General features: G+C 33.8%; 2 protein-coding genes across 4 annotated transcripts in view; one reads left to right on the forward strand and one right to left on the reverse strand.

Annotated features, from left to right (window-relative positions):
* Window positions 1-15,617, reverse strand: part of Rift (Riboflavin transporter) — a 50,999-nt gene that overhangs the window by 32,492 nt on the left and 2,890 nt on the right. Inside the window, exon 2 of one of the 2 annotated variants that reach the window (XM_069844156.1) lies at window positions 3,078-3,130. The exons of the other annotated variant lie outside the window; for it this stretch is intronic. The gene's annotated coding sequence lies outside the window, so the exon portion shown is untranslated. The remainder of the gene's footprint in view (window positions 1-3,077; window positions 3,131-15,617) is intronic. 2 annotated transcript variants of the gene reach the window in all.
* The window catches only part of LOC138712398 (sodium-coupled neutral amino acid transporter 7-like), a 216,576-nt gene that overhangs the window by 21,650 nt on the left and 179,309 nt on the right, over window positions 1-15,617 (forward strand). The gene's annotated exons all lie outside the window — the stretch shown is intronic.

Below are 15,617 nucleotides of genomic sequence, written 5' to 3' on the forward strand. Positions count from 1 at the left end.
ACCAATTAGGAACAGGATTCTTTGTACATAAGAGAATAAAATCAGCAGTAAAGAAGGTCGAATTTATCAGTGACAGGTTATCGTATTTAGTACTTAAGGGTAGATGGTGCGATATCGTAGTTATAAATGCTCACGCCCCTACAGAAGAGAAAGAAAATGGATTTGAGGGAGGTGGGATATGATGGTAGAGACTGGATTAATCTTGCTCAGGATAGGGATCAATGGCGGGCTTATGTGAGGGCGGCAATGAACCTCCGGGTTCCTTAAATGCCAATAAAGTAGTAGTATAGTACTAGTAATAGGATCGTAGTCATCATCATTATCACTTAAATATCATGGGCACGATCACAGTCATCATAATCATCATCCTAGTCATCATAGCATCATCACCACCACAACTACAACCAGCAATGGTGATTAGAAGAGCTCGGATTTATATGCAAAAATGCCTGATCCTTTGGACATAATTTAAATATAATGTAAACGTGATATTCTTGGTAAGTTTTAACTTGAAAAAAAGTTTTAAAAGTGTTCGTTAGGCTAGGCTATATACTTTATAAACTTACGGCCTCTTTCACCAAAAGTATACAAACAAAAACAAAAATTGATTCTATTAAAATTTTTGGTACTAAATAAAAATGGCGAGGAATAATTTCGGTTCTTAAATTTATTGGCGTTGCTGTGTTCTCTGACTAGAGACATAATTCGTTATTACATTTACTGGTATTTTGTTTGTACGCACTGCATTATACAATGACATGTAAATTAATATATTTTAGTCGCATGAAATGTAAGAATAGGTTCTTAAAGAATATGAAATATATGGATATTAAGTAGAATAAAATTAGAAAATGAAGGTAATTTTTCAATAATAGGACATGTGTGAAACATGGACATTCAAGGATTCGTAGAAACAAAATATGTTAGTAGAGTGTAGGTATTTGGAAGGAAAATACTAAGAAGAATTTAAAGTTAAGGATGATACCTGGAGAACTCGGAGAAAAAGAAATATTACAAATTTTACTAAATCTCAAAGACTGAGATGGTTCGGACATGTGTATAGAGTGGCAAACAAAAAGTTAGTTAATTAAATAATTTTTTTCTAATCAAAAATATTGATTACGCAACAAATTTAATTTATACAGATTTTAAAGTATTAACTATTGAAGAACTTTATAAATATAGTTTACTAACTTACTAACACAGAAATCAAATAAAACATAAATCTAATCGATATGAATATCGTAATCGAAGATAAAAGTCTACTTTCCCATTAATTGAGCCTAAATGTCATACAAGTGCAGCTCTTGAACATGGTGCTAGTTTCGGCCCAAGACTTTATAATAAAATTAAAAAACCATTTTCCAAATTTGAAATATTTTAAAATTGAAGCTTTTAAAAAAGAAATTTATAAAAGTATTCATAATATTATAATGTTAACAAATGTGTGTATTTTTTACCTTTTATTTCTGTGGTCTATATTCATGTTTTTATTGAATATCACTGGCTTTTGTCTGATTGTCAATTTATATTAAATGTGTTTTTCTCTCTTTTTCTCTTTCTTCTTTTTTTATTTTTTTGCTCATGTGTGTTATTTATTGGTTTGAATTAACTTACTGTATTTAGCAAACTGTCCTTGTAAATTTTATGTTATGTTATTGGCTAAGACCACACCGTACGGTAGTGGCTAGAAACATTTTTGTTTCATAATTTTAATTTGTACTCGCTAGCTAGCTAGCTAGTTAAATATATAAGCCTAAATGAAAACGGGTTGGAACATGAGCACAGAGCAATCCAAAAATAGATGGAAAAGGTTTTAAAGTCAAGAAAATTAAAAAGTGGATAAAAATGCATCCAGGAGTAAAAAAAGAGTGGAGGAAAATATTTCTGAGAAGACCAAAACTTTTAATATATAAAGTTGCAGCGCTTTATGAAGAAGACTTGTCTGTAAGCTTATATAAGAATGAAAAAAAAAATAGTATGTCAAATTTGAATGCTTTTCATATATCGTCAACAATGACTATTAATTTGCCACTTGCGGTTCAGACATTTCTGGTTAAAGCAGGCGTTCACCGGAATGGATTTGTTCGGCGCGTTCGAATTTCAATTGGCCGTATCGCCTCTGTCCGCGTGACGGTATTCCGTCCAGAATTCTGGCCAGAGAAACGTAGACGGATTTCCATACGAATCAAGATCGAAATGAAGAAAGTCATGACAATATATCGATTGCAAGGCCTCCAATCGAAGTAATATTGAAGGCATAAATGAAATGGATGACGCGAAGCTTATTTTGATATTTATTCTTTCAAAAGTAACGCAATTAAAAATACATCCTTCTCATATCTACTTATTTATCTCCAGGTTTATTCTAGAACACTATAACGAAGTAATGTTCTCGCTCTGTCGGTAAATAACAACACTATTAGATGATTAATTCGGAAATTCAGACAGGTGAGCGATACAATAATAAAAATCCGAACGCACCGAACGAATCCGTTCCGGTAAGTAAGCACCTACCTTTAATCGACGTTGTTTGAATAGTCTTTACATTGCAAACGTCAAATTCGTCACATTGAACATGACTGAATCATTAAACATATATTCAATTTAGTGAGGAATGCCGCCCATAAAAACATCGCTATCTGCATCATTGCGTAAATATGTTAATGAGTTTGGAAACAATATTTGCAGTGAAGGCGTTAATGTATTATTTTGTGTGGTATGTATCAGTACCGGTATGTTAAAAATGTTTAAGCGGACAAGACATTTAAAGTTGTGCAGCACAGTAATACAACTCGAAGTAAAGGAAAGGTTAAAAATCTACTTTAGACTAACAATACCGGTAATAATTGACTGATTGGTGATCAGTTATTATTGGTATTGATTACCAACTACACGGATCAATCTTCAAGTCTCAGTGGTGCATTTTTCAAAAACTTTTACTCGGCTTTAAACACATTTCTCTTCTGTCAATGTTAAACTACATCTTTAAAACTTTTAAGGGGTTTACATTAAACCCCACTTTCTCAATTTCTATGAAACATACCTAAGTGTAATAATACAATTTTACCACGTACCTTACTCACTGTTTTCAATTTTGACATAGGAGGTTCCTCTCAAAATCAATATTCTGAAATATAAAATTGCAAATTGAGTAATTCCTTTTTTAATTTGCAGTATTTAATTCTAAGAAAACATACGTTACATAATTCCAATAAAATTACTAAAATTTCATGTTAAAATTTAGAGAAATTCTGTAAGGAAATATGGACACTTGACTGGATACCTAAGCTCGAAGGGAGCCTTTTAAAGAAATCTTAAAAAAAAAAAAAGTTAAAGAATGCAAAAGAGTGGGATAGAACTGGAGTCAGGTGAAGAGTCCAGCCAACAATAAAACCCGTTGGACATGTTTTAAAAAAATGCCCTATGCTCCACTAGGAGTAACAGTAAATGTAATAACGAACTGTAAGAAAATAATGGGTAATATGTAATTATAGAGAATTGGATTCATTTGAAAATTAATACCATAATACCACAGGAAGTATTTTAGGATTATACTGTGTTAAATTAACTACGAGTATTTCTGTCTTTATACTCCCCGCATTTGTTAATCACCCAATTTATTTACCAATAATATTGAGTCGGCCTGGGTGGCACAGTCGGTAGAATGCTATCCTTCTATGCCCGAGGTTGGGATCCCGGTCCAGGTCAATGGCATTTAAGTGTGCTTCAATGCGACAATCAGTCGAAGTGAGACTCGAACTCACATCCGAGCGCAATTCCGGATCAGTAATTAATCGCCTTCCCGCCTGAGCTGCGTCAGTGGCTAACAACCTGTTGAACTTTATAAATGTTAAAAATGTTATGTTTTATTTAAGGACGCTCGCAACTGCAGAGATTATATCAGCGTCGCCGGTGTGCCGGAATTTTGTCCCACAGGAGTTAATTTACATGCCAGTAAATCTACTGACATGAGCCTATAGCATTTAAGCACACTTAAATGCCATCGACCTGGCCCGGGATCGAACCCGCAACCTCGGGCATAGAAGGTCAAGCGTTATACCACAGTCTAGTATATACAGTCGCGAAGCTCAATACGTAGTAAATATGAAAACATTAGATAGTTGCTCACCACTAGGATCGCTAATATCGCCTCATTACGGGCAATGCAAAATAGTACCGTCACAGTCTATTGTTTCTAGCACCCTCAAAACTCAAGCTTCGTGTCTGTATATAGTAGACTGTGGTTATACCAACTATGCCAACCAGGCCGACAACTTTATAAAGCAATCACTTTAAAGTGGGATTTATCCGAGTATTTATGGTTTTATTGTCACTCTGATTGTGACGTGTCTTCGTTATCGCTTTATCATTTCACTATCTAGCTTCTTTAATTAATCGTTATATAAATAATTACAGCTCATAACATTGTATTATATGTCATGAATTACAACTTAACATTGTATACTCTCAGCCATGATCTATGTAATTACGTGTAATCTCGTTAAAATTTTTTTTCTGAAAATCGCAGATAACGAGCACCTTTGAAAGAAAGACAATAAAAACTTACGGCTTAATTCATTTTGATAAGAAGACATTTTGTCGGGACAGACAAGTGGGTGTCAATTTTTATACTTGTCTGATTTACGAGTTATAGCCTATTGAGATTTGTTGTGGTGATTCTGAAGTCCATGTGAACATGAGTTCTCTTATTAATAAATACGTTTTTAAAAGAATTCGAATTTTAGAGAAAGGAATACTAGACATCAAAACGCTTGCAAAAGTGCTAAACACTTAAATCACAAGTAGGTGCACATGTTTAGGGCTGCCGAACATTGAAATCTTTCAAATCCAAGTTAGAAAATTATCTTATAACGAGTTGCCAAACTAACTTACTATTATGACAAGTGTTGTATTGCATGTTTCCACGTTTTCACATTTTTTTACGTTCTAGTGATATTTGACTTATTTTATATTTTTGTTTTCATATTTTCCGATAATGGTATATCTATAATGTGATAAGTTGAGCTATATATAATCATAATTTTCCTTACTGTGTGTACGTAAAAATATTGTATTCATTGTATGCTTTGTACTGCACTATTTTATTACTATTATTATTATTATTATTATTATTATTATTATTACTATTCTTATTTATTATTATTATTATTATTATTATTATCATTAATTGTCTTATTTTTTATACTTTATACTTTATATGTCTCATTTATTTTTCCCTGCTGTTCATATTTTATTATGCTTTTTTCTTTCTTTCTGTATGTTATATATTATGTCTGATTTCTACTTACTTGTTGTTTATATTTTATTATTATTATTATTATCTTATTCAGTTTTGTGTGTAAAATTGTAGTGTACTTTGTAAATTTGTAGTGTTTTTTGTAACGCGGTTTTACTCCTGGTTTAGTGTTAGAGAAGGCCGTATGGCCTTACTCTGCCAGGTTAAATAAATCATTATTATTATTATTATTATTATTGTTATTATTATTATTATTATTATTATGTTTACAGTAATACTGGATTATTTTTTCTTGAAGATACACAATATTTTTAGTAGCGATTTTTGGAGGGAGGGGCTCGGGGGTGTCGCCCTTTAATTGAAAATAATTTAAAACGCATACAGCGTGATTCAAAAGTCCAGCGACATAGACAAACTCCGTTATTAGTACAGATAGCGAAAAATGGAAAGAGGGGGAAGCTGTTGGAAATATATAGTTTTCAATCTAATGTGTTTTAATTTTCAACGTAGAATACACCGTTGAGGTTGTACACTAGTGCGATACGCCCGGCAGTCCCAATGTTGTCAAATTAGTGGCTTTTTCGATAGCTCTACCTGATTTTAGATGCGTAGTGTAGACATATATGGGAGGATAATATTAAAATTGATTTGAGGGAGGTTGGATATGATAATACGAACTGAATTAATCTTGCTCAGGATAGAGACCGACGGCGGGCTTATGTGAAGCAGGCTGTGAACCCCCAGTTTCTTTAAAAGCCATTTGTAAGTAAGTAATTGTATCGGGTAAATGACGAAATGATGACGATAATTAGCAGTGTTGTCAATACAAGTTCAGGGAAAACCGCCAGGGAAGAATGAAATCCCCCTGAATTCTTATGTTATCAATGTAAAGGAATGTTTCTTTGCACTGTGAGAAGATAAATAACCGCTAAACTCTGTATGTCAACTATTTTTCTCTGTTAGATATTACGTATCTAAAATCCGGTAGATCTAGCGGAAAAGTTGGAACCGGCGAGTGTGTCATACTGGAGTATTGTCCGCGCAACTTATCTAGGCAGCTGGGTCCCCTAGTGCTCTCTCGCTTCCCCGTAGCTATCTGCTGGCTACCTGACCGTCGCTGCAGCAGTTGTACGTACAGTTACAAAAACATCATTCGGTATTTAATTTCAATGCATTCCATTGGATATGGTAGGTGAAAGTATATGGTTTCACAAAATCACAAATATAAATAAACTACATTTTTCTTCTGTGTGCAATACAGTATGATCACAACTCCAATTATTACAGTATTCGTATCTGGCCGTGAGCTACTGATGGCAAGCGATACATAAAGTCTTTCAACTAGAAGCACAGGTCTGTAGTTGTTGAGTTCCCACTTCACTTTCACTTACGTCACTTTGGAAATACGCTCTTCAATTACGTAGCTATACTCGTAGACTGTTATTTAAAAAAATATGTAAAGAATGTAGTAAGGTAATATGAAAGTATAATTGGCGAAATGGAAGATACAAAGCATTGTTAAGATGTGTTAAGACAGATTGGACTGAACGCAATCTTATGAAAAAGAAATGGCTAGACTACATTTTAGTAATGAAATTATATATGCCAAAATAGGCCTAATTATCAAGAATTACGAATGAACAGCTAATGAAAAACTTAGGCACATATTTTTGGAAAGTACTAGAAAAGCGAATGAGGAAAATAAACAATTTAAAATAAATGTAAAATTTTAAAATGTGTGTATGTAATGGAAGTAGACATACAATTTACAATGTACAAAATTGTATGCTGATAAATGAATGATAGCGAAATGACCGGAGATCAGTGCTGTCATTCAACATTTTAACGCACTGCAGCCAAATAAATTAAATAAATAAAAAGAAAGAACAGACCTTAATCTTCTGATTTTTGTGTTGATTGTTACTTTTTAAAGACATGACGTTCTACTATTGAGAATATTTTTTTCGAACCCAATCAATATTATCTCATCCACAAAATGAGTAAAATATTATTAGATCTGGTATGGATTGCACGAGTGCATTTTAAATATTTTGGAAACTACGGTAAAACATATTAGAAGCTCCATTTAAACGCATATTTAAGTACTGCATGATTATGTGGTATCTGTGAAGTTAAGCGTAGTATGCATGCAAGAATTTCATCATGTACTGAAGATAAGATCATCATTGATAATCTTTCTTCGATCAGGATATGCTGGACGTAAGCTACAAAGATCAACAACTAAAATAACATAGAAGAATTAAAAAAATTATATCACATACTTTGATAATTTATTTTGCAATAACACGCTATGATACAATATTAAAATACGCATCAGTTATTGTTTGGAATCGTTTCTAAATGTTACAATTAATATTCTGCGTGAACAGCACGTGTCACACGGCGGATAAGTCAGTAGTACAGTTGCTGCCAACTGCCTCTGAGAACTCTAGTCTTCATGGATGTTTGGACTTACAATCTTAAATTTACTTATAGGTAGGGGGCGGATGTTGATGACCTAAAATCTACTTAAATGATCAATAAAATGCCCTTAAGATAATGGAAAAATGACATAAAATTAAAAGAAAATGACATTTAAATATTATTCAAAGTACTCGCACCACAACTTCTTAGAAATTAGTCACCTTGTTTCAGTAACTGCCCTACAAATCTCGGAAAGAGGAGGCAACGTCCTGGAATTTTACTAAAATAAAGGAAAAGGGCATGCAACAAGTTGAAGATTTTAATGAGGGTTTACAATGTGTTTCAATCAAGGGTGGTCCATGTTAGTGCCTTCATTTTCCGTCTCCTCCTTCCGCTATTCACTTTTGTTACCAAACCTTCCAAATGGGGAGTGTAAATGACAAAACAAATTGTGAGCGCAGCATGCATTCTTGCAATCTTTGTGTTAAAAATATTGTCTAATGTACTACATCCCTTCCGAACCATATTGGGGACACAACGTTGTATTGTCCAGGAAACGGTGAAAGTTTCACCCCTTCCAAACATATATTCTAAAGACACCCTCGTACCAACAAAAGAACAGTAGCTGTCAAAGCCCTCACTTAAAGTAACGTCAAGCATTTTATATTACTTCTGTTGTGTGAAGTGAAGATTTCAGCGAAATGAGGGATGGACTTAGTTTGTTCCAAACTAAAAAACTCAAACTTCACTGTTATTCACGTATTCAGTAGTTAATTACTAGTAGGACCTACTACTAATCTGTTTGCTTAGAAAAAGATTTAACAGACCTATATGTAAAGAAGGAAGTAACATGCATTCAAAATGATATAGGCTAAAAGTTTTTCAAAATATTAAAAATGACCAAAAAATGCCGAAAACCGTAAAAATGACCTTTTAGTAGAAAAACGTCAAAAAATGCAATATAAGAAATTGATTTCTTTTACGTTAATAGAAAGGATTTCTGTATTAATAGGCATCGTCCTAATGTGAAAAATAAGATGATGAGTTTTCATCAACATCCGCTCCCTTATAGGCTTGCTAACGATAGGCTATAATTACGAAATCAAATTATTTTGTTAACAAATAAACGCCAAATAACAATCAATATTTTAAGAGGACAAAACTTTGCTATGTTCTTTATTTGAACATTAATACGATCCACCGGCGTAGCACAGTCGACTAAGACGCTTGCCTCCCAATCCGGAGTTACGCTTGGGCGCGGGTTTGATTCCCACTTTCGCTGATTACCTGATTGAGTTTTTCTGAGGTTTTCTCCAACTGTATGGCGAATCCTCGGCCTCATCTCGCCAAATATCATTTTGATATCACCAATCCCATCAACGATAAATAATCCAGTAGTTAATACAGCGTCGTTAGATGACAAAAAAAAAAACATTAATACGAGTAACATCCAAGTTTTCAAGTAAATTACAGTTATAAAAAAAATAAACTCTCACATCTTTTCAAAAATGTCAATGTACTTTCTACATAACATGTATTTAAATAATACATGTTATGTAAGTTGCAGTGGTCATTGCCTGTAAACTACCTGCATTCGAACTATTGTGTAACTTAAAAATATCTACTCATTCTATAGGATTTTCCTTGGTATGTGTTGTTTATGAGCTGTGGCCTACCCATTATAATCTTTTTAGTTTATGAAAATTGCTATGCACAGTTTCCTGCATCTTATGCAATATATTGTTGTAGAATAATTGCATTGAAAATAAGTATATACTAAATTGAAAACAGACACATATTTTATCATTGACTGGAATAGAACATATTATCGTAGTTCCATGCCTTCCTTAAAATAGTGCATGGGATATCATTTGTGTTGTTTCGTTTGTGAAAGTGATACATTAAATTAGGTGGTTGTGATTGTTATGTATCTGTTTACGTACTGTCTCTGTGACGACGTGGAAGTCTGCTATCTACACACCTGTACATGCCAAGCTAGCGAATTCCCTGAAAAACATGAATTACAGCTGTGTCATCAATTACATGGCTTTAGCTTTCTTATCGGTGTAGCATGTTTCCGCAATTGATGTAATGCACCTCGTGGTATTTCCAAGTCCTGTTTGAAGCAAATCAAAAGTTACTGTTTGGAATGGAATTTCGGGAGGGGGCCACTACGACCCAGCACTGCGATCTTTCAAGATCTATGGCGCTAAACCCCAAGTTAGGCGCATTCCCAAACCCACACCGGCTAACTACACAAGGGTAGGCTCAAATTGCGGCAAACAAACTATTTCTGGCTACTCGAAACAAAATGTTTGTTGCTGTTTCAAACATATTTAATACACACTGCAGCAAACAACTCATTACCAAACACAGAGTTACTGTGATTCTTCATGTTAAAATTGTAAATAGCAGAACGTTTTTTTATCCGCACAAGGGAGCTTCTCATCAACACACTTCATCTAAAATTAGTTTACTGTACATTACATAAAAATCTCAATTTGTTACAGTGTCTGATAACAATTAGTTTTCGTTGTATACTTTAATGTAATAATATTGTATTTCATTACTGTTTGTTTATGCGGATGACGTGAATATGTTAGGAGAAAATCCACGAACTATTAGGGAAAACACGGGAATTTTACTTGAAGCAAGTAAGGGTATAGGTTTGGAAGTAAACCCAAAAAAAAAAAAAACAAATTATATGATTATGTCTCGTGACCAGAACATACTACGAAATGGAAATATAAAAATTGGAAATTTATCCTTTGAAAAAGTAGAAAAATGCAAATATTTTGGAGAAACAGTCACAAATATGAGTGACACTAGAGATGAAATTAAACGCAGAATAAATTGGGAAATGCCTGCTATTATTCGGTTGAGAAGCTTTTGTCATCTAGTCTGCTCTCAAACAAGCGTAACGTTAGAATTTATGAAATAGTTACAGGCCTGTTACTATTTTGTATGGCTGTGAAACTTGGACTTTCACTTTGAGAGAGAAACAGAGGTTAGGGTATTCGAGAATAAGGTGCTTAGAAAAATATTTGGGACTAAGAGGGATGAAGTTACAGGAAAATGGAGAAAGTTACACAACACAGAACTGCATGCATTGTATTATTCACCTAACATAATTAGGAACATTAAATGCAGAAGTTTGAGATGGGCAGAACATGTAGCACGTAAGGGTGAATGCAGAAATGCATATAGAGTGTTAGTTAGGAGACCTGAGGGGAAAAAGACCTTTGGGAAGGCCGAGACGTAGATTGGAGGATAATATTAAAATGGACTAATAATAGGCACTGGATTAATCTTGCTCAGGATAGGGACCTATGGCATGACGGCAATGAACCTCCTGGTTTCTTGAAATCCATTTGTAAGTATGTTGTAAGTATGTGCATATATATATATATATATATATATATATTTCAAGTCTGTAGTAATTGTTATTTCAAATCTTGAATTATACAGTACCTAAAACAATAACTCAATTGCAAAATATACATAACTGAGAGTAAGAAAGCAAATAACGTATCGATAATATTGATGATAAATTGATAAGACTTATAGAAACCATAATTTCCTTATCTTTGGATTCCTTGGTACTAAGTGTCTCAAACACCTTAAAATAATACACACTCTAGCAAACAAATCGCACAGTCAGTTGGAAATATGTTTTTTTTTTTTTTTTTGCCATGAAACAATTCCCGGTTGTCTCTTCCTGTTTGGAACAAACAAAACGTTTCATCTACATAGTGTGTTCATGTAATAGACTCGAACCTGTTTATCAAGGGCTAGTTGGTGGTACAGCTGGCGCCAGCGTTTTTGGCGTATGTCCTAGATATATAGTGCCCAGTTTATGAGCATGTTGTTAGTGTAGCTGAGAATGGTACCACTTTCTATACACGTCACATCAGCCATTTGCCAACACAGTTGTCAGACTGACTGCGGCAAATGTAAAACACTCGTACTTAACGTTCCCACTACTTATTTCACACGCCAAAAACGGTGACGCGGACTATAGCAAACCGTCTGAGTCAGCTTCAATCAGCCTGGCACTGTTTTTGTTTATAAATGCACAGTATGGTTTAGCCCTTAAATTTACATATACTGTACGTAAGACGAGCGAGTTGCCTAACTATTGTGCGTTGTAACAACAACTGTTAGGCCTATGGCATGTAATCCTTAACAGAGGCGTTGCTAGACATTTATTTGTGATCTCATATTGCTCCCATTAATCCCCTTTATCATCTTTATAACTATATCTTATAGTCACTGAAATACCATGTAGACCTAGCGTACATAAGCATATATTATTATATACATAACCATTTTTTCTGTTTCGAGAATAATATTCACTACCTTTATGACGTATATTAACTTAATTTGTTTCCAATATTATCAATATTTGGTGTCAAATGCGGCGTACGTCATGCTAAATTCTATTTATACTTTCACTATATCTGTATCTGAATTGTTTTCTATTTAACTTGTTTATTTCTGGGTGGTCACGCGCTCACCATTCGGTCGTTGGTTGTGAGGTTCGTGGGTTAAAACCCGATCGTGACGATGGATTTTAAACTGCAATAAAATCCTTAGCATACTTCTTCTGGGAGGAAAATAAGCTGTGAGTCCCGTATCGTGCATTTATGGCACATATAAAGGTTTCGAGAAAAATATTTTCGTACATTCCTCACCCATATTTAATTTTGATACTGAACAACCTCTGCAGTTCAAATCATCGTTAAATAAAAGACTTCTACTAACAATACTACTACAAAATTCAGGGATTACATACTTTCCTTTATGTAGAATTTACATGAAAATAGTTGTAACTTGCAGATTCATCGAGTAGGGCTACAAAGGAAGTGAAATTCAATCCAGAAGTGAAATGAAATTTGAAACCTCACTTCCTGACATGTTCGTTCTGACGTAAGTTATTCTAGATAACACGACCTTCACACCTTCGTAATACAACATCTCGATCATATATCACGAATTATACAAGTGGCAAAAATTAAAATGTAAGAGAGCATTGTTCCACCTTGGCCGAAACAGGACAAATCAAAATCAAAACGGAAGAGAAAAAAACCCAGCCGATCAAAGAAAAGATAAAGCAATAATACTTAACAGATTTTTAGTCCAGCTTAAAAAAATAAGAATTTCTACATACTAGTCTACCCATTACTACCAATTCTATGTAACTTATGTATGTATGTATGTATGTATGTATGTATGTATGTATGTATGTATGTAGTCGGCCTCGATGGTGCAGTCGGTAGAGTGCTGGCCTTCTGTGCTCGAGGTTGCGGGTTCGATCCTGGCCCAGATCGATGGCATTAAAGTGTGCTTAAATTCGACAGGCTCATGTCAATATATTTACTGGCATGTAAGAGAACTCCTACGGGACAAAATTCCGACACATCGGCGACGCTGATATACCCTCGGCAGTTGCGAACATCGTTAAATAAATCATAATTTACAATTTTATGTATGTATGTATGTATGTATGTACAGGTATGCATGTATGTATGTATGTATGTATGTATGTATGTATGTATGTATGTATGTATGTATGTATGTAGATGTGAAGATTTCACTAGTTAAAAATATGAGACGATGCTGAGACACAAATTTTCACACATACAGTAGGCATTGTCCGATGTCAAGTTTTACTGTAGCAATAAAAGCTGAGTAAGATAAGGTCACATTTCATAAAAGGATAGCTCGAAAGTCTCGCGTCTTTAAAGGCATTAGTTTCACAGGAGAATAGTGATACAGTTGCAGTTTAATCATAAAACGTTGTCTGCGTGTTAGAGAAAACGACTTGATATTTTCTCCTAGTATTTCTATTCCCCTGTTACTCGTGTTCTACTGTTTTTCCATTATTGCCATGACACCATGTCTTGGTGTTAGATGTTTCTGTGATTTAAAATATCGTTTGGCACGATCGTGTTTTTTGTTGTATTTACAGCTATTGTTGTTAGGCCTTGAAAGTTAGAATTCCCACACGGAAACTTGTTACTAGGGAAACCATTCTTCATAATATAAAACTGTACTGAAATAGACCCATTACAGCGCACTTATTGTTACTTAGTTACCATTACAATTCAGTTTTGCGAAGACTTTGGAATAATATTGCTCTAAATTTTCAATGCAAAATAAATTGTATTTGCAATTTTAGAAATATGCTCGTGCAAAAAATATCGTACAATACACGTTTGTGAAGTACATTACAAAATCTCGGAAACTGGAAAACTCTCTCTGCTCGTTTTTCAAACTTTTCCTCGATTTTGTAAAAAGTACTTCGCAACCTTGTATCGTAATATACTATTACTTGCTCGAAGGTACATGACAATGCATGTGAAACGTTAATAGTGTTTTACTATTTTCACAAATTTATGTCGAATATGCTGCGTAGGTAGCATTTCGACGCATTTGTATACTCTCATTGTATCAATTGCAGTACAGGTACACAAAAATCGTTTCTGGAACCAGTGTAAGACTTACTTTATATGATTTAATCGTCATTTTGTTATCGGCATAGCTTAGGCGGAAGAGTGACAACATACTGAAGATTGGACATAAAAAGGCTGTAAGTGCCATTATCTTCGAAAAATAGTTTCTCCAAAAAAATGTCTAACTTATGCCCTGGATCAATTCACTAAGAAAAATGATGTCCCACTGTAATTTTATTTAGGCTCTAGCTTCTTCCATACATGTGCAAAACAATTAGTCGCACAAGTAAGCTCTGTTTTCTACGGCTTGTCTCTTTGGCACTTAGCCTTTTTTATGTCCAGTATTCAACTGATCCATAGCTGTGCTTGGAAGTGGGTTTAATTCCCGCTTAGGGCTCATATGATTTAGGCATTTGCAAGGTTTTTTCCAACTGTAATGCTAAAACCCGGTAATCACATGACGAATCCTCGGCATCATCTCATCAGATGATTTACCTCCTTATGTATTGAAAGCTTGTATCTTATGTATCCTTTATGTTTGTTGTATAATTTAATTTTAAAAACAAAAACTTTTCCGAAAATGTGGAAATTAACAAAGGTTTGCCCTGTGTTTAAATCTGGTGATAATAGTAAAATTGAAAATTATAGACCCATTGCAATAGTTTGTGCCCCGTCCAAGGTATTTGAGCAGATTCTATATACACGAATTTTTCAACATGTTTATAGTGCAATTGATATAAATCAGCATGGATTTTACACCCATAGGTCTACCACAACAAATCTAATTAATTTTACACAAAAGGCATTTAATACATTACATAATCGCAGAAATTTAGACGTGATATACCTTGACTTTTCCAAAGCGTTTGATAAAATTGACCATAAAATTTTAATTAATAAACTTTCAAGTTTTGGATTATCTTTTTCATACTTACAGTTAATAACGTCATATCTTACAAACAGGCAGCAGTATGTTTCATTCAATCAAGTAAAATCAAAACCATTCACAGTAACTTCAGGTGTACTCCAAGGATCTAATCTTGGTCCCTTGTTCTTTTTACTTTATATATCAATGATTTACCTAAACAGATTTTGCACACTAAATGTTTACTATATGCTGATGATGTTAAATTGTATAAAGTCATTGACAAACAACAAGACGTTTTTGATCTACAGCATGATTTGGACAGACTATATGGATGGAGTATCGATAATTTTCTTCTGTTAAATCTTAATAAATGTTGCTTCATGACATATTCTAAAAATAAGACAGTTGCTCAAAATTCGTATGAAATTAATGGTGTGAAGTTACCTAGAGTAGAATCATTTAAGGATTTGGGTATTTATTTTACACCCAACTTATGTTTTAAAATGCACTTAAATCACGTGGTAATTGATGCATATAGAAAATTAGGATTTATAATCAGAAATACAAAAGAATTAAAAAAATATAAATACTATTGATACTCTATATAAAA

This window comes from Periplaneta americana, chromosome 13 (assembly GCF_040183065.1).
Source record: "Periplaneta americana isolate PAMFEO1 chromosome 13, P.americana_PAMFEO1_priV1, whole genome shotgun sequence".
NCBI lineage: Eukaryota > Metazoa > Arthropoda > Insecta > Blattodea > Blattidae > Periplaneta > Periplaneta americana.